Genomic DNA, 25,397 nt, shown 5'->3' with positions numbered 1-25,397 from the left:
AGTCGCTCTGGGAAAAGTCCTTGCAGAAAAGCATGCAGGCTAAGCTCCTCACGGGCTGCTGCTGGAAACTCTGGGTAGCCACGACGAGCATACAGCAACACGTCTGCTGCAAAGGTGCCCAGGCTCTCCCCCGGTTGATGGCTCCGGTTGGTTAGCTGCTCTCTGCTCTGATCAGTGGAGTGCCGCTGCCCGAATCGCCTCTCGAGTGCGGCAGTGAGGGCCTGGAGCTCATGCTGCTCTGCCGGGGCTAGGTCAAGGATTATCTGCAGTGCATCTCCCTCTAATGCTAGCGCTAGGTGTGTAGCAGTCTCCTCTTCGCTCCAGTCACTATGTACATGCTGCTCGCCTCTGGACGCAATCAGTCTCTATACCGTCCGTTTTCTTTTGAGCTGCTTTTAAGCATGTTTCTTGTCGTCGTCGTTCCAACACAGTGTGTTTGTTTTGATTCGTAGACCCCGAAAATGGAGCTGCGCTCCCACAATGCATTGCGGCGTGACGTCAACTCCAAAGCCCTATAAGCCAAGATACTGGACACTGTTCTGCTGAACAAGTAAATTCCCACCATTGTAGCTGTGTTATTTAATTATATTTTACAAATGATTAATTTCAAATTGTATATGTGTTAGACAATTTAAACTTTTAAAAACCTTACAATGAAACAAAGTCTCTCAGGCTTTGAATATTCTGAAAACTTAATTTAGGCTTCCCATAACTTTGTTTTGCAAGTTATGTTACTGATATAATCAATATAGAATGTTGATATATATATATATATATATATATATATATATATATATATATATATATATATATATATATATATTAGGGGTGCAACGATACACAAAATTCACGGTTCGGTTCGATACTTTGGTGTCACGGTTCGATATTTTTTCGATACAAAAAAAATGTTCATGCCTTTTTAATTTGTCATTTATTAAATTTTCACAGCACATTCTGCACCACATCTCTGTGCGTTCATCATTTGTTTGAAGCCATCTCACCTCCTGCAACTACTTTTCCGAGAATACGCGCTTCTTTTGTGGTTCGGACTCCTGACATTTCTTTGGAGGTGGAGGAACATCACAGTAATTGCTTAAAGGAGCTTGCTTCTCTATTGCCAGTCTTGGCAGCCGGGGGTCAGTCCGCCAGGGCCTCCGCTCCTGGCCGCCACCCGGCACACAATGCACCCGACCCCTATGGCGCCTCCTGCGGGTGGTGGGCCTGCGGGAGGATTGGCCCATGTCTCCTCTTCGGGCTGTGCCCGGCCGGGCCCCATGGACTAAGGCCCGGCCACCAGACGCTCGCCCTCAGGCACCCTCCCCGGGCCTGGCTCCAGGGCGGGGCCCCGGTAACCCTATCCCGGGCAGGGTAAACTGTTCCCTCGATATTCTTTTCATAAGGGTCTTCTGAATCGCTCTTTGTCTGGTCCCTCACCCAGGACCAATTTGCCATGGGAGACCCTACCAGGGGGCAAAAGCCCCCAGACAACATAGCCCCTGGGATCCCTGGGACACACAAACCCCTCCACCACGATAAGGTAGCGATTCAAGGAGGAGCTCTTTGCTTAGGCTGCTGCCCCCGCGACCCGGCCTCGGATAAAGCGGATGAAGATGGATGGATGGATGGAGCTTGCTTCTTCGACATCTTTAAGAGTTCTAAACAAATGTCTGTCCTCCTCCTGAAAATCTTATGTATGCAAACACGCGTTGCAACTTCTTATCTTGTGCGCGTTTTTATATTTTGACAGCGAATGCGCACCTGCGGACCACTTATGTGCAGCCCTGGTTATTTAGCATATTGCAGCCACAGAAATTCTTTTGTCCATGAAACCATAAAGCTGCACTTTCTTTTTGCCTTATAGTCTGATTTGTCATAACTTTTTTGTTTTGTGGTAAGCTTTTCTTTGGCTGTCACTTCTTCACCCTGACCTGTCTTATTTGGCTCAGCAGAACTAAAATATATATCCTGCTGCTTTTACACACGCACTCACAGAAGCTTAGCGATTCTCTGCGCGATCAACCTCTCACATGTTTAAGCTTGCTGCGGGAGATTTCACTTGTCATGTTTGCATAGTAAGCTAACGATTGATAAGACGATGTCAGAGGAATTGGTGCGCAAATTATCATCACTCACCAATCAGTACTGTCGCTCTCTATACACAGTTCGCGCGATTGCAAAGTGAAAGCAAAACACAAGCGCAAATTCAAACGCGATTTCAGTATGTCACATATTGAGAGTGGCTCACCGATGCCAATGACATAATTACCCAGCTACATTTCCGAAAGAATGCAAAAGCATTGACATATATTTTTCCTTCCTACGATAGGCCGACGGGCAGGGCAGAGATAGATTTTGGTAGCCCGACTGGAAAAATCGCTAGCCCCGGGACGTCGGGCTAGCGATTTTGCGAGCCCTGTATCTGATTGAGGAATCACTCATCTTTGGAAAAGAGAGTTTATTACAGAGAAATGGCTCTTTCCAAAATAAAAGCTATACTATACGCTTCTTCTGGGCTATATTCTCAGCAGCATATTAAACATATCAGGTCCCCATAAGGAGAATCATGTGCTAACGGCTGTCTAAATGACTCGGGTAAAGTTTGTAGCATGCGTGCTTGTTGTTTTTGTCTGCTTCCACTCGTCTTTGCACTAGGATGATGTCGGTGTAAATGTGCAGTCATATTCGTTGTGTTCCCACTAGTGCTGTCAGCGTAAATCTCGTTGAAATGACGTTAACGCCACAACACGGCAAATCTCCGTTAACGAGCTACCGCGGATCGCCCCGTGCGTGGGGCTGGACGGCCAACACGTTAACGAGCTACCTGCGCTAACACACTAGCTCCCACCCATGTAATTGAGCATTGCCTGGCACATCCAACATAATGTTTTACTTTAGTCCATGACGCGCTTACCTTCAGGGTCATACGTCACATGAAAACCAAAATAGTTCCAAACGCCAGATCTGAATAAGGGTGAGGGAGGTTCAATTTGCCATGTTGCAAGGAGAGCTTAACTTCTGTCTCACTGGCTTGCCCTGCGCTCAGTGAATCTGCGTTCGACTACTCCGCCTAGGCTGCACTGTCGAGCGCAGATTCACTGAGCGCTCAACACAGACAGCATCGTCAGAAGGAAAGTTGATAAAATAAATTAAAATTTTTGTATTGTTCGATACATATGCCTACCGAACCGAAAGCACTGTATCGAACGGTTCAATATCGATACGAGTATCATTGCACCCCTAATATATATATATATATATATATATATATATATATATATATATATATATATATATATATATATATATATATATATATACATATATATGCTGATAGAGATATAATATAATAGTTTTATAAAATTCTGACTAAATAGACCCAGGTGGCTTCAAACATTTAAAGAGATAGTATGATGTTATCTGTCAGTCATGAAACTCATTTACAGAAACACATCAAATGTTTTGATCCTGCTCACCTTTAACTGACATCCAGCTCTGTGCTGACTCTCTTCCTGAGTACTGACACTAGTTGAAACCTTCATCAGACTTTGACACTGCAGAGATCTTCAGCTCCCCTCGGGTATCATTTTGAATAAGTTTGTCATTGTGACAGAAAAACACATTGGAAAGTATTTTTTGTGTTCTCGAACTGCAGCTCAGACTAACAGAAGCTCCCTCAGTCACAGGATGAACAGGACTCACCAGGATAGGACCATTACCATCATCTGTGAAACATCCATCCATCCATCCATCCATCCATCTTCATCCGCTTTATCCGAGGCCCGGTCGCGGGGGCAGCAGCCTAAGCAAGGAGGCCCAGACCTCCCTCTCCCCAGCCACCTCCTCCAGCTTATCCGGGGGAACACCAAGGCGTTCCCAGGCCAGCCGAGAGATATAATCTCTCCAGCGTGTCCTGGGTCTGCCCCGGGGCCTCCTCCCGGTGGGACATGCCTGGAACACCTCACCCAGGAGGCGCCCAGGGGGCATCCTTGTCAGATGCCCGAACCACCTCAGCTGGCTCCTTTCGATGTGGAGCAGCAGCGGCTCTACTCTGAGCCCCTCCCAGATGGCCGAACTTCTCACCCTATCTCTAAGGGAGAGGCCAGCCACCCTTCGGAGGAAGCCCATTTCTGCTTGTATCCGCAATCTCGTTCTTTCGGTCACTACCCACAGCTCGTGGCCATAGGTGAGGGTAGGGACGTAGATCGACCGGTAAATTGAGAGCTTCGCTTTTACACTCAGCTCCCTCTTCACCACGACGGACCAGTGCAGCGTCCGCATTACTGCAGCTGCAGCCCCAATCCGTCTGTCGATCTCCGGCTCCCTTCTCCCATCACTCGCGAACAAGACCCCGAGATACTTGAACTCCTCCACTTGGGGCAGGAACTCATCCCCGACCCGAAGTGGGCACTCCACCCTTTTCCGGCTGAGAACCATGGCCTCAGATTTGGAGGTGCTGATCCTCATTCCCGCTGCTTCACACTCGGCTGCGAACCGCTCCAGTGCGAGCTGGAGGCCCTCACCCGATGAAGCCAACAGAACCACATCATCCACAGCCCGAAGAGGAGACATGGGCCCATCCTCCCGCAGGAGGCGCCATAGGGGTCGGGTGCATTGTGTGCCGGGTGGCGGCCAGGAGCGGAGGCCCTGGCGGACTGACCCCCGGCTGCCAAGACTGGCAATAGGGACATGGAATGTCACCTCTCTGGTGGGGAAGGAGCCTGAGTTAGTGCGTGAGGTTGAGAGGTACCAGCTAGATATAGTCGGGCTCACCTCTACGCATGGCTTGGGCTCTGGAACCAGTCTTCTGGAGAGGGGCTGGACTCTGTCTCAGTCTGGAGTTGCCCCTGGTGAGAGGCGGCGGGCTGGGGTGGGTATTCTAATATCCCCTCGGCTTGCTGCCGGTACATTGGGGTTTTTCCCGGTGGATGAGGGGGTTTGTTCCCTGCGCCTTAGGGTCAGGGAACGGGTCCTGACTGTCATCTGCGCTTATGCGCCAAGTGGCAGTTCGGAGTACCCAGCCTTCTTAGAGTCCCTGGGGGGGGGGGGGGGGGTGCTGGAAGGTGCTCCACCTGGAGACTCTGTTGTCCTGCTGGGAGACTTCAATGCTCACGTGGGTAACGACAGCGAGACCTGGAGGGGCGTGATTGGGAGGAACGGCCTCCCTGATCTGAACCCGAGCGGTGCTTTGTTATTGGACTTCTGTGCTAATCACAGTTTGGCCATAACGAACACCTTGTTCGAACATAAGAGTGTCCATAAGTGCACGTGGCACCAGGACGCTCTAGGCCGTAGGTCGATGATCGATTTTGTAATCGTATCACCAGACCTGCGACCATATGTTCTGGACACTCGGGTAAAGAGAGGGGCTGAGCTGTCAACTGATCACCACCTGGTGGTGAGTTGGATCAGGTGGCGGGGGAGGACGCTGGACAGACCTGGTGCACCTAAACGCATAGTGAGCATGTGCTGGGAACGTCTAGCAGAGGTCCCAGTCCGCGAGATCTTCAACGCACACCTCCGGCAGAGCTTCAACAGCATTCCGAGGGAGACTGGGGACATTGAGTCCGAATGGACCATGTTCAGCGTCTCCATTGCCGAAGCTGCTGCATTGAGCTGCGGCCGCAAGGTGGTTGGTGCCTGCCGTGGTGGTAATCCCCGAACCAAATGGTGGACACCAGAGGTGAAGGGAGCCACCAAGCTGAAGAAGGAGTCCTATCGGGCTTGGTTAGCCTGTGGGACTCCGGAGGCAGCCGACAGGTATCGACAGGCCAAGCGGAATGCGGCTCGGGCAGTGGCTGAAGCAAAAACTCGGGTGTGGGAGGAGTTCGGAGAGGCCATGGAAAAAGACTTTCGGACTGCCTCGAAGAGATTCTGGCAAACCGTCAGGCATCTCAGGAGGGGAAAGCCGTGCTCTACCTGCACTGTGTATAGTGCTGGCGGAGCGCTGCTGACGTCGACTGAGAAAATTGTCAGGCGGTGGAAGGAATACTTCGAGGACCTCCTTAATCCCACTGACATGTCTTCCAAGGAGGAAGCAGAGTCTGGGGATGAGGGGAATGACCCGCCAATTTCCGGGGGCGAGGTCACTGAGGCAGTTAAACAACTCCTTGGTGGCAGAGCCCCTGGTGTTGATGAGGTCCGCCCCGAGTTCCAGAAGGCTCTGGACGTTGCAGGGCTGTCCTATTTGACACGCCTCTGCAATGTTGCGTGGAGATCAGGGGCAGTACCCGTGGACTGGCAGACCGGAGTGGTGGTCCCCATCTTTAAGAAGGGGGACCGGAGGGTGTGTTCCAACTACAGGGGGATCACACTCCTCAGCCTCCCTGGGAAAGTCTATGCCAGGGTGCTGGAAAGGAGAGTTCGTCCGCTAGTCGAACCTCGGATACAGGAGGAACAATGCGGTTTTCGTCCTGGTCGCGGAACACTGGACCAGCTCTTTATCCTCTCGAGGATACTTGAGGGTGCATGGGAGTTTGCCCAACCAGTCTACATGTGTTTTGTGGACTTGGAGAAGGCATTCGACCGTGTCCCTCGGGGTGTCCTGTGGGAGGTGTTGCGGGAGTAAGAAAGAAATGCATGTAGTAAATGAAGTTGAACGGCTGATGGTCGGATTTTATAAGATCGTAATGTGATCTAACAGAGACTCACTTAGTAACTGATCTAAGGGTTGTGAATAGAATAAAATAAAAATAATCACATTTAAAAACTTAAACACCAAAAAGGCCCGTGGGCCTGATGCTGTTTCAGCTTTTCTCTTTAAACATTTGCTGATGAGCTGACTCCAGCTTGGAGTCCTGTTGATATCAGCTTCATCCTCACTATATAGTGTGAGATTATTCTGTTATCATATGTTATCTTATATCTGTAGTTAAAGTAGTTGAATTATGTTCTGACTTAAAAGAGTGTGAAAATCATTAGATCTATTGTATTGACCTGTATTATTTGACACTGTTGAATGTGTTACACTGTTTCTTGACATTTTATACTGCTGAATCATGAAGAGAATGTTGTGTGCAGAGGACCTTGTGCCGATAATAGAAGAGACAGACCACATTCCATACCCCCACCTTTACAGAGAGCAGAAAAATAAGGAGCCGAGGTCATAACTTAGGCGCTGTGTGAGAGAAAGAATGTGAATGTTTTGTCACGGCCAGGGGATCAGCAGGCCGCTGACTAGTAGTGTTCTCTCTCTCGCTCTCTCGCCAGGGCGGAACTCATGGTGGGTTCACGCCCTTGGCCCACAACCCTCTGAAGAGGAAACACCTGGGCCTCATCAGCGCAGCCAGCATTTAAGCCAGGGAGTGGCTTCTACTCATCGCTGGATCGTTGTGTGTGACTCGCGTCAGTGCAGCCCGACTCTGAGCAAGTTCTCTTTTGCTTCCCTGTGCAAAGCGTCTAACGTGTGTTTCCTTCTGTACATAGATCCCCTGGAGCCGACCCTGCATTCCCCGAGTGGATTCCCTTTTGTGTGAGTGTTTGGAGAGAGAGCCAGAAGAGGAGCAAGTGTCTTTTCCCTACCTGGATTTCCCCGGAGCCCTTCCCTGTCACCGCTTTGTATATAGCACTATCCCCTGCACTGTTTGTATATACACCTGGTGGAACTGTAATAAATACTGACTGTGCCTCTGAGTCCTGCGTGTGAGTCCTCAAGCGAACCGTGACATGTTTAGGCTTTTACGACTAGATGGGGGCCACTAAAGGCTATAAGAGCTTGAGTAACCCTCCACCAGTTTGAGATTTGCTGTGACCCTTTTCATGCATGTCTCCCCATCATGATGGCTTATGCTCATAAGTGTTGAATTGTATGGAAATAAAAGAATTGTTGATTGAGCATTTATACACCGAGTAATGTCCTTCCTTCAGCCCAAAGATTAAAAGAATTGGGAGATTTTAACAATAGAAAAGGGCTGCAGTCAGCAAAATAATGATCACAGACCTGCAGCAGTAACATCAATAGTAATGAAATCCTTTGAATGCATTATGGTTGAGCACTTGTGAAGTGAAGTACAATTTGAATATAATGTTGGGAGAAGCACTGATGATGGCTTGATTACTTTAACTCACTTGATTTTAAAGCATTTAGAAAACCCCTCAGCTTATGCACGATTGTTATTTATGGATCAAATATCAGCACTTAATACCATAAACACTTATACACTGTTAAATAACATGAATCTGTTATCCGTTATGGTATCACTACATGGTTTGGCAAACTTTCTGAGCTCAGATCCCAAATTCAAAATTTGGTTAAGTCGACTGGAAATATAGTTGGGATGCTCCCTTCATCTTCCCTGCACATTATTATAGTCACGTTATTATCAGTGTTGGGTAAGTTACTTTAAATTAGTAACTTAGTTACATTACTACTTACTTCTATCAAAAGTAACTCAGTTACTTCAAGTTACTCGTTACTTTCAAAGTAACTAGTTACTAGGGAAAGTAATTTTGGTTTTACTCAGAATTCTCTTGTTAATGTGTTGCTTCCATAACTTTGCCAGTCTTCTAGCTTGCTTACTTGCCACAAGTGCACTGTGCCACCTACCAATAAAAAGGAAAAAATAATGTGCATATTTCCACAAGAGAAATCCCACGCCTGGACCATCGTTGACCGCTGCCATGTGCGCTTTTTACATCCAACACAGAAACTGCAGTCGTGGTGCTTTCGATTGTACTCAGAACTCGGAAATTCTGCCTTCCAAATAGGAAGATGTAGGTAACACCAGACTGCAGATGAGCTGCATACAGGACTGGACTGGGACAAAAAATCTGGCCCGGTGGTGCCAGTGTCCGGCAGCCTCACCTCTGTCAGTGCGCCCCAGGGTGGCTGTGGCTACAATGTAGCTTGCCATCACCAGTGTGTGTGAATGGGTGGATGACTGGATGTGTAAAGCGCTTTGGGGTCCTTAGGGACTAGTAAAGCGCTATACATTTACCATTTCCCTCTCACCACATATCCAAACCGATTTCATGACCAGCAGCTTTTACAGCTGTGGCTCCAGCAAACATCAGCTAATACTAGAAATTAATATTATATAAATTCTAACAACAGCTGATCAAGCTTAAACGTGCTGCTGTTGTTTAGCGCGACATCCGCTGGTTTCCTCTTTCTGGCGCAAAGTGGGCGATAAACAAAAGAGAGAGAAAAGCCGATCAGCTGATCATTGATCAGTTTCATGATTGAAATAGAAACAGGAGCGGGAGGGGGAGAGAATGAGAGAAGAAGAGGCAGCTGACAGCGTAACGACAGAATAAATCCACCTTTGTGTCTTTTTCATTCTAGCTGAAGTACGGGACAAACTGCGTCACCTCTCAGCTCAACACAAAACGCGTAATATTTTCTCTGAATGCGGGACGATTCCGTCTTTTTACGGGACGGTTGGCAACTCTACTAACTAACCTTATGAATTAAATAAAGTTCAACATCAGTAACATCAAAGCACCCACCCAGCTGTATAGAAACTCTGTCATGCTAGCTAGCACGCAGTACGAGTTATTGTAACTGACTGTAAAAAGTCAGCATAATGAAAATAAACTCCACCTAAACTTGGTTTATATCTGACACAGATAGACTGCAGGTCATAACTTCTTACCTGAAGTTCAGTTCACCTGACACTCGGACCGGCGGCCGCCTCGGGTCTCTCCTCGTCCTGCCTCCGATCTCCCTCATCCACCTGCTGGCCTCCACTACTTGTTAATTTTACTGAATCTGTGGAAGCTCTGCGATGCCACCACCAAAGAACTGAGTTATTTTTACACACCGGCCAGCATCTGGCCAATCCACCACCTTTTATTGTTTATACCGTTACAAAAAAAAAAAAACCCACCGAGCAAATGCCCGGTATGCCCGATGGCCAGTCCAGCTATGGCCGTGCCATCAGTTAACCCTTCGCGTGCCAACTGTGGCACACGTGCCTAGGGTTACCGACCCCTGGTCTACATTATAGTTCCTGTGCAGCACTCGGCATGTAACAACTTAAATAACCAAGTGTGTGAATGTGTTTCTTTATTGGACATCTCCTGACTGGAAATCTAAACTCATATCTCAGTTTATGATGACAGCAGGGTGTGTTTGTTTATCAGCTGTTCCTCTTTAAAATTTATCCCATTGAAAATCACTGCAAATAGTATTTATCAGTTCCATTAAAAAACGTGTACCATGTACAACATCTTGACAATTCAGTGAAAAGTATGGTGGCCCTGAGAGAAAGAACTTACTGAAACCAACTTACTGAAACCACAGGAAACACAGGAAATAGAAAATGCTGCAAAAGCACACAAACACAACAGAAGTAAAGCTGAACAAAACATGATGGAAGCCAAAAAATGCCACAAAAGCTCACAAATCACACATGAATCATGTTATTAGAACACAAGGGTTTTCTACACACATGCAAATTTATCACTTTTTTTACAGCAGTCCATCATATGTTTTCATTTCTGTCACTTCTGCAGCTGCTGTACTGCATCTGACCTCTCAGGGTCACCATACAAAAAGGTGTGTTTGAGATCTTCAGCAAGTAACAACTGCATATCTTGACAACACAAATGCAGAAAGTCTCATTAAAGAATTTACTGAACATTTTAAATACAAACACAGTTTGTTAGTGATTTATTTGGATTTACAGAGAACATGTGGAGAGACCCAAACTGTAAAACTATGATTACCTATGTGCATTAGCCAATAGTAAATAAGAAAGACACTGACATATAAAAATGTAAACAAATACATTCCTGATCACAGTTTACTGATCACAATTAACAACATCACTTCCAAGGTTTTTTCATAACATTTTTTTTCTCTGTCTCGCTTGTAGTTTGTTGTTGCTTGTGTTTGGTCCCGAGTTTGCTGTCTATAGTAACAACATTCTGTGTTTTCATATTGTTGCTGTTTAAGGAGTTTAAATTTCTGGTCTGATTTACTGACTTTTTGTAATTAGAGGCTTCATTGATTGTACGGTAACTCTTGGAGTAGTTTGTTGGGTCCGGGACTGAACAACAGTAACCATTACAATCCTTTTATCAGCAGCAGTGACAGAACTGTTCCTTCTCTGTCTAACAGGCTGTTTCCTTGTATTGATGCTTCTTTTAGTGCCTCCTTCTTCTTTTCCTCAGCTTTTGTGTCTACAGGTTTCTGTCTACTTCTTCCTGGGCTACTCCTTGGTGTACTTGTTTTTGTTCCAGTCTCAGTACCAGTGTTGTTTGTAGCCTCCCAGGAAGTGTCTCGTACCTTCTGGTGTTTCTTTTGGGAATGTTTTGCTGAATCCCATGAATTTTGTGTGTTCTCAAATTTTCTGTTCTGTTGATATCAGGATACATGTGTGCCTTTTTATATGAATCAAGCCACTGAACATCTGCTTTAATACTCATTTGATGTTCAGTTGTTTTGTTTATCCGTGCTGCTCTTTGGTTTGGATGTTTATCCGGTTCTCCATTAAAGTTCATCAGTTTTCCCAAAACTCCATCATCACGGCAGCTTTTTGGCAAATCACTGTTGAAGCCCTTTAAAATGTCCTTCCTTTTGTCATCATATCTCTCTGGTTGATAATGAGGAAAAGCAGTGTCTCCTCTGTGTGTCTCATGACTCCTTCCTTCAGCCTTGACGTCTGAATGTGCACACTGAGCGTTGTGATCACTTCCATCCGTCTTTGGAGCTTCTTTTCTCACTTTGAACAGAAAAATGGAAGATTAGTAAAACACAGAATGATCAATGAGTAATCTGTATTTGGAGAAGAGATTATTGCTCTCATGGCATTTATTATGAATGCCATCATTTTTGCATCAGTCTGATATGTGTGTGGCAAAACAACTGGCACTCCATAAAAAAGAAAAGCTGTATTAAGTGACATTTGGCTTTTAGGAAATGAATATTTTAGGTGAACTGGCCAATCAATTGTGCAAAAAATAGTTTAATCAATTTGTGTTACTGATTAATTTTCTGATTTGTACATTAGTGTTCTTCAAAACAGGGAAAGAACTTAAAACTGAAACAAAAACAACCAGTACTTCTTTAAAGCATGCAGTTTTGGCTCCTCCTACAGGTCCAAGTCATTCTTCAGATACTCTTAATATGATTTTTATCTACAGCTTTTGGGAAACACCTCACATCTAAGTCTAGTGAAATAATGTCACCTTCAATTACAATTAAATTCAATTTTATTTATTTGGCTCCAAATCACAACATCAGTTTATATATATCATAAGGGCAACTCCAGGCCTCAAGAGTTGGTGTTCTGCAGGTTTTAGATGTGTTCTTGATCCAACACAGCTGATTGAAATGGGTAAATTACCTCCTCAAAATGTCTTGAAGTTCTCCAGTTCAGGGTCTGCAGCCTTAAAGTACGCAGCCGCAAAGTACGCAGCCGCAACGATCCTCAAGGGCCGCGTACTTAAAGACCGCTAAGGCCGGAAGTGCGAGGCTTGTGAAATGGGACGGTCTAGCCTCCGTTGCGCTTCCCAGGTTGCCTAGCAACCATGATACTAACAGCTGGAAACGTTTCATACAGCATTGTTTGACAGAAATGAAGGAGAAAATCTTTTGTTCATTTGTTTGTTTCTTTCTACATGAGCTTTGATCATTCTCTGTAAGATTAAGGTCAGCTATTGGACGGTGTATATTTTAAAGTAAAGGCTTTAAAACCAAGTTAGTACAAACGTCACTAATGTCACATAACTTTGCCGACATGTGGCCAACAGTAATGTTTTAATGTTCTTCGTTAGTAAACATTTGCACATAAATAAGTGACATAATATTCAGTACTTACTTAAAGTTTACTCTTCGGGCGCCCCTCATCCGCCGTTTTTTTTTCGGCAAAATCATCCACACCCACCGCCGCGCTATGCATTCTGGGATATGTTGGGCCACGAAGTCTACACCGCCACGTCCTTAAAATTCAGGGAAATGAAGGACGCATTTGAGGGCCGCATTTCGAGCAGCCTTCAAATTGGGACAGCCTTCGTCGCGTCGCTGTGACGTAATCGGCCTTAAAATGAGGCCTTTAAGGCTGCAGACCCTGAATTGGGATACAGCCGAGGACTGATAATGAACTAATCATTTGATTCAGGTGTGCTGACCCAGAGTGAGATCTAAAACCTGCAGGACACCGACCCTCGAGGCCTGGAATTGCCCACCCCTGTCAAAAGGTAAAGACCGTACAACCATACAAACCTTCACTTTGAATTAACAGTAGGAAATAATTTTCTTTTTCCGCTGGGTTAACCCTTTCAAATAAATTATATTCATTAATTTAAAAAAAAATTACAAGAGGTGATCTTAAGAAAACTTACCTTTCCTGTACAGGAGGATGTAAGCTGTAGAAGACCTGTTATTGGGGAGGGGTTTTAGAAACACAGCTGCATCATGTCAGACATAACTTGATTCTAGCTCAGGAAATATTCCTCATGTGGCATTAGACAAAAAGAAGTGTTTACCTCAGTGGGTTTTCTTTAGCCAAAAATAGTTTGACCTGGAAAATGAAAAATAATAATAAATTAATGACTTAATGTCATGTTGTTAAACTTAACTGTCTGAGGACTCGTCAAATTATGCTCCCTTACACTTTTAACCCATCCATCATCGAAGCAGTACCACTGCCCATTTTCATATGATTTGATTTCTGCGGTGTAGTGTCCTCCTGTTAGACTGCCAAAGTGGTTAACCACGGCGTAGAGCTCATAAGTATATTTCTGGAGAGATACAAATAAAACAAAGTCATTAAATGTAATAAATAAAAGTTGAAACGATTCCCTGTTGTGTCTAAAATACCTCCATGTGTAAAGTTTGAGGCACATCAGCTTTGCAGTGAAGCTTGACGTAGCGCCTCAGCTTGTAGTCAAAGGTAAATCTCTTTAGCAGGAGGGTCAGAACATCTGGATGTTGAGTTATCTCCCATTTCTAGGACACAACATAAAAACAACTACATGAACCAGAGGCATTCATCTTTTGTGATAAAAACTTTAAGAGATCAGATTCATCACTCACAATGTCTGCATTTTGCTTTTCATCACAGCGGCTGCAGTATATCTGGTCATCACCAGATACTTGTTGTAACTCAAAGAAAGCTTCGAGACCTTGCTCCTGCACACCATGAAGATTTTATGTAAAACAGATTGCTTTCTTAACATTTTGAAAATATATACCCTTCTTTTTGATGGGGGAAAATTCAGTACCACATTGTAGGTTTTATATCTTGAATCTTCCACCATTAGTGGCAGAATCCAAAAGAAGCTCCTGGAATCGTTCTTCATGTCGCAGTTACAGCATGTTGTCCTGTGATTCAGCTCTCCTTTAAAGATCTGGACACAAAAAAGTGCAATTGTTGCTGTGCACCCGTGTAATCAGAGACACTGTTAGAGCTATACTGCACTGACAAAAGCATTTTGTTAGATTAAAGTACAATAATTTGGCAGGCTTATTGCTACATCTACTCCTATTTTCTGTTCAGGAATGCAAATGAATAACTCATTTGGCTTATTAATCAAAAAAGTAATTTCTGCTAATTTTTTCTGCTTTTTTTGTAAAATGGGAAATGTGAAAGTTCATGGATTATATACACTCAACAAAAATATAAACGCAACACCTTTGTTACTGCTCCCATTCCCCATGGGATGGACGTAGAGACCTAAAATTCATTCCAGATACACAATATAACCATCCCTCCCAAACAGTGGTCACAAATCAGTCCAAATGTGTGGTAGTGGGCACATCTGCTATATTGAGATAATCCATCCCACCTCACAGGTGTGCCACATCAGGATGCTGATCTGACATCATGAGTAGTGCACAGGTGTACCTCAGACTGCCCACAACAAAAGGCCACCCTGGAATGTGCAGTTTTGTCTCACAGCAAAATGCCACAGATGCCACAAGCAATGAGGGAGCGTGCAATTGGCATGCTGACAGCAGGAATGTCAACCAGATCTGTCGCCCGTGCATTGAATGTTTATTTCTCAACCATAAGCCGTCTCCACAGGCGTTTCAGAGAATATGGCAGCACATCCAACCGGCCTCACAACCGCAGACCTCGTGTAACCACACCAGCCCAGGACCTCCACATCCAGCAGGTTCACCTCCAAGATCGTCTGAGACCAGCCACCCAGACAGCTGCTGGAACAATTGGTTTGCACAACCAAACAATTTCTGCACAAACTGTCAGAAACCGTCTCAGGGATGCTCAACTGCATGCCCGTCGTCCTCATCGGGGTCTTGACCTGACTCCAGCTCGTCGCCGTAACAGACTTGTGTGGGCAAATGCTCACATTCGATGGCGTCTGGCACGTTGGAGAGGTGTGCGCTTCACGGATGAATCATGGTTCACATTGTTCAGGGCAGATGGCAGCTGAGAATGTCCCAGTTCTTTTTTTTTTTTTTTTTTTTTTGCCTGTCCCGTTTGGCTCTTTTGCCATCAGAATTATTGTCTAAAGGCAAAGAAAGATGCCCAACGGATTTACTTTACCAAATTGACCATCCCAGCCTTGCCATAATGGTCCATTTGATTCACCTTTTATTGTTTATTTTATTTTCACTTGCTGTATACGGGACAGACTTGACTGGAGAAAGAAGGAGAGAAAGAAAGAGGGAAAGAGAAACAGCTGAGAAGAGGGACGGGGGAGAAGGGCAAAAAACAAAAACCAACAGAATGGGCAGGAAAAAAGATAAAATGCATATATCGATCACCTGGATCACCTGTTGAGAAAGAAAAAAGAAAACAAGCCGAAGCGAACAAGAGTAATAGAATAAACAACATCACAATGATATATGGGAATATGACAGTAAATACTAAATGTTAAACATTATTGTGCAGCACATAAGATCAACAGAACACAGTGTGCTTTGAGGTAGGAGCCAAAAGGGTGTAGTTTGTGAGTGTGATCACCCGTGTGTACACCTGTGAGCATGGACGCGCTTGTTTTTTTAAAAGGTTCCTTCATGTAATGATCTGCTAGAGGGTGTGGGGGGGCCACAGCCCCGTCCTTCAGGGCATGAAGCAGGTATGGAGGAGATCAAAACTCCAGACATCCAGAGGCCCCCAGAACACAAGAGACCAAGGAAGACTAACAGAGGGGCAGCCGCGCCACTGTCCCAGAAAGAGCTGAGGAGAATGTCCCAGTTCTTGCATGGCCAGCATACTCACCGGACATGTCACCCATTGAGCATGTTCGGGATGTGCTTGACCGGCGTATACGAGTGGAGTGGAGTGGACCAACATTCCACAGGCCACAATTGACAATCTGATAGACTCCATGCGACGATGTGTTGCACTGCATGAGGCAAATGGTGGTCACACCAGATACTGACGGTTCTGGGTCCCCAGACCCCCAATAGCGCAAAAAACTGCACATTCCAGGGTGGCCTTTTGTTGTGGGCAGTCTGAGGTACACCTGTGCACTACTCATGATGTCAGATCAGCATCCTGATGTGGCACACCTGTGAGGTGGGATGGATTATCTCAATATGGCAGATGTGCCCACTACCACACATTTGGACTGATTTGTGACCACTGTTTGGGAGGGATGGTTATATTGTGTATCTGGAATGAATTTTAGGTCTCTACGTCCATCCCATGGGGAATGGGAGCAGTAACAAAGGTGTTGCGTTTATATTTTTGTTGAGTGTATTAGAATTAAAACTATCATTTTGATTAAAGACATCGTGAATGCGGTTAAAGTCATTATCACACGGTGGCGCTCTAATTCATTTGTTAAGCATTGTATAAAAGAACTTTTAACCTGTCAACACTCACTAGAACATAACAAACAGTCTGTATAGAATCACCAACATTTACATTTTTAAAAAGATTCCTTTTTAAACTTTTTCTCCTTGGAAGTTAAACTTCTACCACCATCTGCACTGCTTCATAATTCTGCATGCAGAATTCAAAATACTTTGACTATGTTTCCCTCTCTTATATTGTCTTGGGTAAATCTAAGTATTTTCATCTTTACACTCTAACTCAGCTAATGCACATATTTGAAAAAGTATATATATATATATATATATATATATATATATATATATATATATAGTGGGGGTGCAACGATACACAAAATTCACGGTTCGGTTCGGTTCGATACTTTGGTGTCACGGTTCGATATTTTTTCAATACAAAAAAATGTTCATGCCTTTTTAATTTGTCATTTATTAAAATTATAAATAGATATTTTAACTCAAAAGTACAGTTTTTAAATTTAATGTTGCTGAAACAAAAGTAATTAAAAAACTAAATATATCTCAGGGCTCTCAAAATTTCAAAATCCCTGGTAGCCCTTCGGGCAGGGACTCTTCAGTTTTTGGTAGCCCAAAATAAATGTAAGTAGCCCGAATAAAAAAGAGAGCAATTTTTTGATTGATGTTTTGTTTCCTTTACAATATTATACATTAAAGTATAATATTGTAAAGGAAACAAAACATTAATCAAAAAATTGTTGAAAAACAAATTACAACATTGTATAAAAATCATCAACTCAAATACTTGGTTCTAATTGAACAGAAGTTTCTATCAACTTGTAAGAACTGTGTAGGACATGAATCAGTCTGTGTCAGATCCTGAATTTGAAATTTCCACTGAAGTCACGGGTAAGAGACAAGTGGAACCAAGATCTAGGCTATTTGCTTTTTGAAGTTTGCAAAAACTGCTAAATTTTGCCAGTGGTAGTTCACTCTTCACAACATAGTATGCTGTTCTAAACAGATTTTTCAGGTTTATTTTTAGTATGTTATTTGCAATTGGTGTTTGTTCTGGGAAAGATATTGCAGACTGAGCAATAATGCATTTCTTGCATTTCTCATGGGTTCTAATGGGGGCCTTTCTTAAAATGACTGGTCCCAGTAACAAAGGCGCTTGTCGACTCAGAAATCGAGAGAAAACCAACAACACACCCGGCAGAACATTATGTTATTTACACGGTGTCAATGGAAAATTGTATTTAGTAGTCAGTATAATCTTTTAGTGATATAAGTTTGCATATGGTAGAATGCTGCATGTAATCATTTGTGTGTAGAAGTATATAGTTGGTGGCATATTGAAAGAATGTCTCATCCTAGGGTGTTCACCACCACATCCTGGGAGCATGAGAGAGGTCGTACCTTGTTTTATTGTTTTACGGTAGGATTAACGTAACTACGTCTGTTCTAGTCTAAGTGCTTGAACTGCTGGACTTCCTCACGGTGTTATCTAGGGTGAACCATCTAGGGTGGGGGAGACTACCCTCTTCCTGACCAAGGATGTTTGACCCTTTGATCAGAACACACACACACACACACACACACACACACACACACACACACACACACACTGAAGTATAAAATAAAGACCGGGGCAGTGCTCAGCGCGAGTCTCTTAGAGCTCAGAGCTGCCCTTGCTAAGCAACAAGTAAAACTGTCTGTGTTTCTCTTCTCTGAGTCTTTACTGAAGAAGTGTTTTATAACATTTTCCTTAACACACGGGTGCACATAAGTGGTCCGCATGTGCGCATTCGCTGTCAAAATAAAAGACGCGCACCAGATAAGAAGTTGCAACGCGCGTTTGCATCCATATAAAAAGCACTGTTTTTGTCCGCTAGAGTGGGATTTTCACGGCACATTCCGCACCACATCTCTGTGCGTTCATCATTTGTTTGAAGCCAGCTCACCTCCTGCAACCACTTTTCCGAGAATACGTGCTTCTTTTGTGGTTCGGACTCCTGACATTTCTTTGGAGGTGGAGGAACACCAAAGTAATTGCTTAAAGGAGCTTGCTTCTTCGACATCTTTAAGAGTTCTAAACAAATGTCTGTCCTCCTCCTGAAAATCTTATGTACGCAAACACGCGTTACAACTTCTTATCTTGTGCGCGTTTTTTATTTTGACAGCGAATGCGCACCTGTGGACCACTTATGTGCAGCCCTGGTTATTTAGCTCCACATATTGCAGCCACAGAAATTCTTTTGTCCATGAAACCATAAAACTGCACTTTCTTTTTGCCTTATAGTCTGATTTGTCATAACTTTTCCGTTTTGTGGTAAGCTTTTCTTTGGCTGTCACTTCTTCACCCTGACCCGTCTTATTTGGCTCAGCAGAACTAAAATATATATCCTGCTGCTTTTACACACACACACACACACACACACACACACACACACACATAACGGTCAGCGATTCTCTGCGCGATCAACCTCTCATATGTTTAAGCTTGCTGCGGGAGATTTCACTTGTCATGTTTGCATAGTAAGCTAACGATTGATAAGACGATGTCAGAGGAATTGGTGCGCAAATTATCATCACTCACCAATCAGTACTGTCGCTCTCTATACGCAGTTCGCGCGATTGCAAAGTGAAAGCAAAAAACAAGCACAAATTCAAACGCAATTTCAATATGTCACATATTGACAGTGGCTCATCGATGCCAATGACATAATTACCCAGCTACATTTCCGAAAGAATGCAAAAGCATTGACATATATTTTTCCTTCCTACAATAGTCCGACGGGCAGGGCAGAGATAGATTTTGGTAGCCCGACTGGAAAAATCGCTAGCCCCGGGACGTCAGGCTAGCGATTTTGCAAGCCCTGTATCTGATTGAGGAATCACTCGTCTTTGGAAAAGAGAGTTTATTACAGAGAAATGGCTCTTTCCAAAATAAAAGCTATACTATACGCTTCTTCTGGGCTATATTCTCAGCAGCATATTGTAGCGGGTCAGGGCTGTTCGGGGTTCTGTTTGTACAGTTATGTTTTGTTTATGTTGCCATAGTGACGGGTGACGCCCTCTCGCTGCGACGTTGTGTCCTTCCGGGGTCAGAGGGCGCCCTGTGTGTTGTTGTTGTTGTTGCTGTGCGGTTGCCGCGCTGAGCAGTTAGCTAGCGGTTCTAGTGTTCTTCTGCAGATATCAATAAACGGCTGTGCTCCCTGGCTAGCTCACGGGAAGCAAGACCAAACGACATCTCCGTCTCCTCCTTGTCTGAGCTCGCCACATTGGTGTCAGAAGTGGGATGATGGTGGCACCCCATGTTCTGACCCGAGTGACTTTTCCCCCGCCGGTCGTGACCGGCCGGTGCACCAAAAGAAGGCACCTGGACATTTGCAGGACTTTGTATGGGGTAGTGGGGTCGTCGGGGACGACTGACCTCTTAGGTGGGGGCTATGTAGCGGGTCAGGGCTGTTCGGGGTTCTGTTTGTACAGTTATGTTTTGTTTATGTTGCCACAGTGACGGGTGACGCCCCCTCGCTGCGACGGTGTGTCCTTCCGGGGTCAGAGGGCGCCCTGTGTGTTGTTGTTGTTGTTGCTGTGCGGTTGCCGCGCTGAGCAGTTAGCTAGCGGCAGTGTTCTTCTGCAGATGTCAATAAACGGCTGTGCTCCCTGGCTAGCTCACGGGAAGCAAGACCAAACGACACCTCCGTCTCCACCTTGTCTGAGCTCGCCACAATATTAAACATATCAGGTCCCCATAAGGAGAATCATGTGCTAACGGCTGTCTAAATGACTCGGGTAAAGTTTGTAGCATGCATGCTTGTTGTTTTTGTCTGCTTCCACTTGTCTTTGCACCAGGATGATGTCGGCGTAAATGTGCAGTCATATTCGTTGTGTTCCCACTAGTGCTGTCAGCGTTAATCTCGTTGAAATGACGTTAACGCCACAACATGGCAATCTCCTTTAACGAGCTACCCCTGATCGCCCCGTGTGTGGGGCTAGACAGCCAACACGTTAACGAGCTAACTGCGCTAACACACTAGTTCCCACCCATGTAATTGAGCATTGCGTGGCACATCCAACATACTGTTTTACTTTAGTCCATGACGCGCTGACCTTCAGGGTCATACGTCACATGAAAACCAAAATAATTCCAAACGCCAGATCTGAATGAGGGTGGGGGAGGTTCAATTTGCCATGTTGCAAGGAGAGCTTAACTTCTGTCTTGCTGGCTTGCCCTGCGCTCTTCCTTCTGACGATGCTGTCTGTGTTGAGCGCTCAGTGGATCTGCGCTCGACAGTGCAGCCTAGGCGGAGTAGTCGAACGCAGATTCACTGAGCGCTCAACACAGACAGACAGCATTGTCAGAAGGAAAGTTGATAAAATAAATTACAAATTTTGTATTGTCCGATACATATGCGTACCGAACCGAAAGCACTGTATCGAACGGTTCAATATCGATACGAGTATCGTTGCACCCCTAATAGATAGATAGATAGATAGATATATGTATTTGTGTATATATATATATGTATATATTGAGTTTTACTCAACTACCCAGACACGTGTTTATGGTACATAAAAAATCGGATTCTTTATTTTCCAAAGGACGCTTTTGACACCGATTAGCAGACAGCTACAGCTGGTGCCTACTGTGCTGTACGTTGTACACGTGTACCTAGATATTTTCAAATTTCAGCACTGATTAATGAACACTGTGCCCTTAAAGTAAACACAGCTGTATATTGGTCGCACCTTGGAAGCGTCTTGGCTCGTCATACACAAAATCTTCTCAAAATACTCAGCAGCATCACGTTGTTCAAATACTGAAGATCAGGGAGATAGAAGAGGATGCAAAATTATTACCAGAGCACCAGTGATAATATATTTGTTACAGCATTTCAAATGCACACACAGAATAGTGAGGCATGTCAAGTAAACTCACCATCTGTGATGCCCAGCTTCTCTGTGATGTTACGTGTTTCGGCCAACTGTTTCTGTAAATCATCAAACAGCCTTCTCAGCTCTGAGTCAACGATTGGTGATTCTTTCCTGCCCCTCCGGTGATCTGGACTGCTTAATATGTAACCAGGAAACAAAGGTAATGTGATTAAAAATCTTTATATTTCCACTTACTTCCAGATTTTAACACGTATTAACTCCTGGAAGAAATACACTTTCACATCAATCTGACACTTCTGTTAAATAAAAGAAAAACTTCATCTTGTTTCTTAAAACTGAGTCAAAGAGTAAAAGAAAACAAACATTTTCTGTGATACTCTACGTTTCTGATTTATTCTGATTTTCCTACATTTCTTCTTTTTTTTTCTTTCCCATTCATCCAGGCTTTATGCTAACTTATGACAGCTGTGTTCATCTCCTCAAGACAACAAAGCCACATTTAAAAACATCCCAAATAAAGTTTTTTTCAAACCTTTTCAAAGCGTCACGAAAGTTTTCTGTCATGAAAAGCACCTGAAGCACGCTGTTCAGGTAACATGTAAGACCTGGACTCTTGAGGCCATAGTAATCTAAAAAGTAAGTCAATGAGGGTAAGGAATATAAGTCACACATCATTTAATCAGAGCCACATGCTTTAAGCTGCTGCATTTTATACTACTTACCTGCAACAGGAAGGCTTTTTAGTTTCTTTCTGAACCTCGACACGAGGGAGTGATTCATCCTGATGTCCGTCTGATGTGTGTCGGCATTTTCACTCCTGAACTTTACTGTCAGATGCTTGGATTCATTCTGTTGAAAGATATTAGATACAGCAGAAGTTAGAGCAGGAGAGTCAATCCAGTCAATTAGATGGCTTTGGAAAATTAGCATAGACATTAAGAAGCTTTTAAGAAGCTTTTTCTCCTGATAAAAACCTTCCCTGTGGCCATTCATACTGAGCCAAAAATAGTTAATTAATAGATAACAGTTGTGTGTAAAGTGCTGTTGAAATTGCGCTTCTTTTTTCTTATAATAACATATCTCAGGTTTGCATTGTGTAGTTAAACTTCTTTACACTGACAGAAGGGGGAGCTTCACTGGTCTGGCCCACTTAAAATTAAAGTTTGCTGTATGTGGCCCAGGATGTAAAGTCAGTTTGGCATTCCAGAATTTGAGGATAACCAGAAAGGCACCAACAAACATTCAGACGGCAGGGTCAGAGTTTGGCATAAACAACATGAAAGCACGGATCCATCCTGCCGTATAGCCACAGTTAAAGCTGCTGGTGGTGTACAGTGGACCATTCCTGATGACTGCTTCCAGCAGGATAACTCACTATGTTAGCTCAAATCCTCTCAAAATGTTTTCTTTAACATTAAAATGAGTTCAGTGTACTCAAATGACCTCCACAGTCACCAGATGTCAATCCAACACATCAAGTTTAGGATGTGGTGGAACAGCAGAGTCATCTGCAACAGCTGTGTGACGCTGTCGCGTCTGCCTCCTCTCGTTTGTTCTGTTTTCTCTCTTCCTGCAATAACGTCACTGTACTGTGTTATGTGGCTTCCTTAAATAAAGCTCGTTAAAGTAAAGTTGAGCTGGTAATAATAAAGCAACATTATAAATACGATACTTTTACGGGTTTCTTTGGTAATGTGCTATCATTACAAATGTGCTATAAGTAAAATAACCTTGAAACGTCTGATTTTCGATTTAAATTCAAATTTAAATTGTAAACCCTTTAAATTTGAATGAATGCGTCCACAGTAACAGTCTGTGTCTCGAGTGTTATTGAACCATGCTGCCGCCTCTTAGCTGTGCTTACCCGCCTTCGGGGGGTCATAAAACAGACCATTCAAGCAACAGTAAAACAATCACAGCTTCAGTATAAAGTACCAAACGCACTGACGCTATAACCCGTAAGTCCAGACAGCAATAATGATGATGTTTTCTAACGGTGAGTAGTAAAAAGGGAGGGTAAACAGGAGAGTACTCACCGTGCAGCCTATCTGATTTACCGACCTCAGCAAACTTTCACTTTCGATGCCGTAGCGTCGCTGAACGAGGAAGTGCGACAGAGAGGAGGTGCGACAGACACACAAGGACCCACCGCTGGACCCTGGAGACTCGTGATTCCTGGTAAATGTAATATTTATTTGAATACTTAAATGTGTGGCTGTCCTACTTCTGGCTGAGCGTTAAAATAAAAGCGGAAGTCTTTAAAACTGCTAGAGCTGTGCCAACAAGCGAAGACATAACATTTCTCCCTTTAACAAATCGCCTGTTAATATCTTCAGTTCATCCACTTAAATAACTACGAAGCCTCCTTCAAGTTTAAGTTCATATTATTTTAAAATATTACATAAAATGTTGTGGACATGTGTACTACTTTGTAATAACAATCTCATAAGAAAGAGAAACGTTAACGTTCTGTAATAAAGTTAAAAGCAGCTGGAACTTCCTTGAGTGACTCGCCACACCTCACAGGAGGTTTTTAAATAAGTTGTTTTAAGACTGAGAGCTTCTGGATTCAAAACCCTTTACGTTTTAAGTACTCTGTGTATCAGACAGCATTTATCCTCCTTTCAGTCCAAACTCCTATCTTGTGAGAATGACAGTCATTATTTGTGGTCTGTATGCAGGCTGACATGTTAATATAAATCTTATGTTACAGTATTTGTAGTGCTGGATCCCCAGAATGAGCATTTGTGGACAGGATCAGGTGGAGAAGAAATACGACCCTCTAGACACCACCCTGAAGTTTGTCAACAGGGAGGATGACTTGGATTCATCATGTAAGATTTGTTTTATTTTTTCTGAATATAATTTATATTTGGTGTTTTGTTTCTGTTGTGGAAGCAGCAGCTGGATTCCAGCACAGACCAGAGCAGGCATCAAAGACAGATATGATGGTGATTAAGTCAGACACAGTATAAAAGGAGGAGTGGAGATAGAAAGCAGCTTACATGATGCACTCGGTGTGGGATTTGTTGGATTTGGATGTGTAGAGGGGTAGCTTGACACGCAAATCTAGTTTGACTTTGTTTCCTCTCTAAACCAGTAACATGTTTGATTTGTTGTTGTTAACTCCCTCCTCAGGTGATGACTCTCTCAGAGCAGAGATGTCCTGTGGCCACGCTGTCACTCCTGAATCTCTCACACGTTGGTGTCGCTCTCTGCTGGATGAGGTATGTTGTGTCTTTGTAGCCCTTTATTTTTTCTTGTAAATAAAGTTTCATGTTTAATTTGGTTAACAGTGGTGCAACAAAGTTCTATTTAAGTTTTGAGCTCTGTTAAAATAAATCTTTTTTTAGCTGAAATTATTATACAAATGTTACCTTTTAGGTCAAGATCCTGCTTTTTTATAAATTGTTTAAGCTAAATAGTTGGGTACTACTGGTATAAGGAATTTCAAGGAATAAGTTACTTTTATAAAAGGTTATCATTGTGTGTTTGTCAGATTTGATTGTGAAAATAGCCAGTAGCTTATTAGATATAAATGTAACAAAGTACTATTATAATTATTATAATTAAAGTAAGAGCCTTGAAGATTTGGACTTCAGTTCTTAGTTATTTCTCTAATTATACAGTGAGTCTTTTTTGTTGTTGTTTTCAGGGGAATTACAAATTCAGATGTCCGGCTTTAGTGGACGGCACCAAGCAGTGTAATAAAGAGTGGTCGTACTAGGAGGTGCGCAGACTGGCTGATCTGACTGTGGAGGAAATGCAGCACTTTGAAGAGAGCATGGCCCGGCTGGCTCTTGCAGACCACTGTGAGGTTCAGCCAGTAAGT

General features: G+C 43.7%; 2 pseudogenes across 2 annotated transcripts in view; one reads left to right on the top strand and one right to left on the bottom strand.

Annotated features, from left to right (window-relative positions):
• LOC146714760 (E3 ubiquitin-protein ligase RNF19B-like) overlaps window positions 1-25,397 on the top strand; it is a 230,548-nt pseudogene that overhangs the window by 203,195 nt on the left and 1,956 nt on the right. The window contains exons 2-5 of the transcript XR_014918856.1: window positions 23,720-23,743; window positions 24,279-24,399; window positions 24,704-24,792; window positions 25,221-25,391. The product of XR_014918856.1 is annotated as an E3 ubiquitin-protein ligase RNF19B-like (transcript). The remainder of the gene's footprint in view (window positions 1-23,719; window positions 23,744-24,278; window positions 24,400-24,703; window positions 24,793-25,220; window positions 25,392-25,397) is intronic.
• Window positions 10,595-23,624, bottom strand: LOC146714761 (uncharacterized; annotated as a pseudogene). The gene is made up of 12 exons (XR_014918859.1): window positions 23,602-23,624; window positions 22,288-22,414; window positions 22,098-22,194; window positions 21,609-21,739; window positions 21,419-21,489; window positions 14,167-14,292; window positions 13,979-14,074; window positions 13,763-13,891; window positions 13,555-13,683; window positions 13,429-13,463; window positions 13,285-13,319; window positions 10,595-11,663 (listed from the first exon to the last, which is right to left on the bottom strand). The product of XR_014918859.1 is annotated as an uncharacterized LOC146714761 (transcript).

This window comes from Copadichromis virginalis, linkage group LG3 (genome assembly GCF_057382275.1).
Source record: "Copadichromis virginalis isolate Kocher_CV1m ecotype Utaka linkage group LG3, C_Virginalis_male_GT1.1, whole genome shotgun sequence".
NCBI lineage: Eukaryota > Metazoa > Chordata > Actinopteri > Cichliformes > Cichlidae > Copadichromis > Copadichromis virginalis.
Note: the sequence above shows the minus strand (reverse complement) of the source record. Positions and strands in the feature narration are given on the sequence as shown.